Raw genomic sequence first — 4,105 nt, 5'->3', positions numbered from 1 at the left:
TTTATTTATTCCTATGATTCCTTATTCCTCCAGTCTTCACTGTCGCATGATCCTTCAGAAATCATTCTAATATGCTGATTTACTGCTTAAGAAACTTTCTTATTATAAATGTTGAAAACAGTTATGCTGCTTAATATTTGTATGATTCTTTGATGTATAGAAAGTTCAAAAGAACAGCATTTATTTAAAATAGAAATCTATTGTAACATTGCAAATATCTGTACTGTCACTTTTGATCAATATAATGCATCCTTGTAAAATCTCATGGACTTGTTCAGTAGTGTACAGTAGACTAGAACGGTAGTGAAATCTGACCTTCTGTACAATCAGTCACATGATCAATGTTACAATGTAGTCCCAGACATGTGGACCTGAGTGTATATGAAAACATGCACACATTCCACTGCACTCTATACATTAAAAAGAATCATTGTGCTTTTTCAGATCTGGTCTGTTTGTCCAGAGGGGGAGGTGACACTTAAAGAGGGGGTGTGTGGTGGAGCTTCTCTTTTCTCCTGAAGAGCGCATGCCTCCCTTCATAGAGGAGCTGCATCTGGAGTGTCTAGGTGCTATTCGCCCTCTGCTGGTCATGAAGGGCAGCTGCAAGGGGATGGAGGTCACACTGGACACAGATTACCTGCAGTTTGGAGCTGTGGTCCAGCGCTGCCAAGCCACCCGTCGTATTAACACGCAGAACACAGGAGAAATTGGTGCGAGGTACACATTCATGCGTAATCACATTTCAGTGACTGGTTGCATCTAAAATGTGTAGCTGATTCTGTAAATGAATAAATCTGAGAAACAAAATATGAAAAGATCAATATATATATTTGTATTTCTGCATCTTCAGCTTTTCCTTGTTCTCTTCAGATTTAAGTGGGATGTAAAAGCGAAAATTTTGCTCCCGATTTCATAATTTTCCCTGCTGAGGGCTACATGACCTGTGAATTTTGATTTCATGGTGACTTGTTTCTGGTGCAGGGCTCTGTGTTCCTCTCCTTTCCTGACGGCAGTGGAATACTGTACATATTGCAAGGCACAGCTGAGCCACCAAAGGCTGAAGGCACAGTAACCGAAGAAATCAAATGCAAAACCTACCACACACAGACATTACCTGTCCACAACTGGCTGCCCAGACCTCAGAGCTACCTCATCCACACCGGAACATATACGTGCAAGTTTAATAATCACAACAAAGTATTTCACAATCATGAAATAAGTCATTTATTTCTTATTTTTCAATTAATTAAATACAAGTTTATTACAAAGACTTCCAAATAAAGGATAAAGATGCTAGAATTAACCTACAGAGATTATATTTGCCGCAAAATGCCATAATATCCTAAACATTTCTTGGATGCATTGCACATAAACATATGCTCACTGCACATGAATAAACATTGTTAATCCTGAAAATACCCATAAAACAGCCACACAACACAGTGCCTCTTGAGATATGCTTTGTAATGATCATAAAACCTTCCGTTGACCATAAATTCTGAAGCTACGGTTGCAAATTCTATTCCTCTACTTAGCTACATTGTATAATTTATGTTTGATCATTGTGTGTTTTTTATCCTGCTGTGCAGGTTCCGTTCTGTGATGGAGCTCATCAAACCAGATCGTTCAGACGGCATAGTTTCCCTGAAGGGCCGGGAATACATTGATGTGCCTGCGCTGGATAAGAAGAACTACAAACTCTCCTTCTTCACTTATAAAGAGGGCCAGTACAATGCTAAAGCAAGTGCCATCATACACCCATACAAATGCTAATACAGACTACTTTGGTTATAAAACAGATTTATGGCCCATGAAATATCATATTCCTCACTCACACAGGTGACATTCAAGAATGAGGCAACTCGCGAGTTCCTATTCTACAATCTGAACTTTAAAGCGACGGCTCCGGGACTGATTGACACTATAGAAATGGCGACCCGGGTGAGGCAGATGACAACAGGGCACGCAGAGGTGGAGAACCCTCCTCTTGTGGACGTGTCGTTCTCTGTAAAGTGCCAGAATTCAGACATCAGATTTCCGCCACAGTTTGTTGTGCGTGCTCAGTCTACGGTAGGTATACTTTCAGAAATACAAAGTTAAAGGGATAGTTCACCCAAAAATGAAATTTCTGTCATCATTTACTCACTCTCGAGTCATTCCAAACCTGTATGAAATTCTTTCTTCTGCTGAACACAAAGGAAGATATTTTAAAGAATGTTGATAACCAAACAGTTTCAGTTTCCATCAAATTCCATTGTATTTTTTGGTTTGTACAATGCAAGTCAATGGTCACTGAAAACTGTTTAGATACTAACATACTTCAAAATCTCTTCATTTGTGTTCCACAGAAGAAAGAAAGTCATACAGGTTAGGAACGACATGAGGGGTAAATGGGGACAGGATTACAATTTTTGGGTGGACTATCCCTTTAAGATGAGCACCGTCGTGGGCCATTTAAAAAATAATTCAAAAATGTAAATGAAATAAATGTTCAGTGCAAAAGAAGAAAAAAACAAGGTGATTTTGCTGTGGTGACCCTAGTATTTAATGGCCGTTTTTTTAAGAGTCTTGTTTTTTTGTTTTTTATTGCTTAGGTTAGATTTACATTTGAATATAAACCTCTGTGTGAGGGAGAGTCCACAGCCGGCTGGTGTTGTACGCTGCTGAACTCGGACACTTCTTTTATGAGCTTCAGCTGAAGGCCCTGCCTGCACCCCTTGAGAAGCCTTTATATTTCAGAGCACCACTTGGCAGCAAACACAGTGTCAAAGTTAAGTTCACCAACTTCACTCGTGTCAAGACCAAATATATCTGCAAGGTAAGAGACCCTACTTTCCCATTATTATCTAGCAGATTTTATCTGCATGATAATAGGTTTTAAAGAGAAAATGAAAATTCTGCCATCATTTACTCACCCTCATGTCGTTCCAAACCTGTATGAACCTGTGGAACACAAAAGAAGATATTTTGAAGGATGTTTGAATTGTTTTTGTCCATACCATGCAAGTCAATAGTGTCTAAAACAATCCATTTATTTTCACAAAATGAAAACCCACTGAGACATTTTTCAAGTCTTTCCACAAAAGAAAGTCATACAGGTTTGCAACAACATTAGCAACATAAATTCTAATATCTTTGCTAAAATAATCCCTCTCAAATCTGGTTTCTGACTCAGATGGACAACCCAAACTTCACTTTAGAAAAGAACATTAAAGCAGCAGCGGGGAACCAGACTGGCACAGATATCAGCGTGCCAGTTCATTTTGAAACTTGCCAGTTCATTTTGAACCTTGCCAGGTGGGAGACATCCAGAGCCAGCTCACCATCTCCTCAGACGTACTCACCCACTTTCTGTTTTTGAGATTTAAATATGGTCAGACAAGTGAGTATGGGGGAGTATGTCCCCTCGCCATCAGCTTAGGTTACAGTGTCTCTATCTCCTTTAAGAATGTCTTTCAAAAGGCCACCACCTTCTCCTTTCAGGTAGACAACCCTGCCTTCACTGTCAAGGGTGCAGAGACTATTGCACCTCAAAAAACTCAGCACATACAGGTTACATTTGACGGCCCTCCTACGAGCTCCAGAGGCCCATGTCACGGAAAGCTGACAATTTCCTTCCCGCGTTTGCAGAGCCATGAAGAAAACAGCATGAAGAAGGAGGTCTGCTATTCTTTGGATAAAATGATTCATGGTAGTGGTTAAAAATGTAATAATCATTTATATATATATATATATATACACATGTTTCTTTGGGCCGTTAAGTTTTAAATTTGTTCTTTTCACATAAAGATGATTTTATTTATTTTTAATCCATCTTTCAGTTTAAAGGAATATGCTTCTTTAAACAAAACACAAATGTATTGTAAAGACTCAAAATGAACAGAAAAATAAACATTTCTGTAGCACTCAGGTTTGCTGTTTGAATGACACCAGTCAAGTATCAAGTGAACTGCTGTAGCTTCAAGTGCTCCTCTTTAGTCCACCAGGAGGTGCACTTGTTGCTCTTACATCACCTTTAACATGTCCCATCTACTGAGGCATGATGGGAGGTATATTCCCTCTAGGTTCATGTGTGTGTGCATATAATGTATATGTTTCATACTAG

The 4,105-nt window shown here is 39.1% G+C and overlaps 1 long non-coding RNA gene across 1 annotated transcript; it reads left to right on the top strand.

Moving 5' to 3' along the window:
- The first annotated feature begins 2,649 nt into the window (after window positions 1–2,649).
- LOC307160791 lies at window positions 2,650–3,616 on the top strand. The gene is made up of 3 exons (XR_013821639.1): window positions 2,650–2,818; window positions 3,176–3,382; window positions 3,484–3,616. It is a non-coding gene; the product is annotated as an uncharacterized lncRNA (long non-coding RNA).
- Window positions 3,617–4,105: the final 489 nt, after the last annotated feature.

The sequence above is a fragment of the Squalius cephalus genome (genome assembly GCF_949319135.1).
Source record: "Squalius cephalus genome assembly, chromosome: 6".
NCBI lineage: Eukaryota > Metazoa > Chordata > Actinopteri > Cypriniformes > Leuciscidae > Squalius > Squalius cephalus.
The sequence above is the reverse complement of the archived record's forward strand: the minus strand, read 5'-3'. Positions and strand labels throughout refer to the sequence as shown.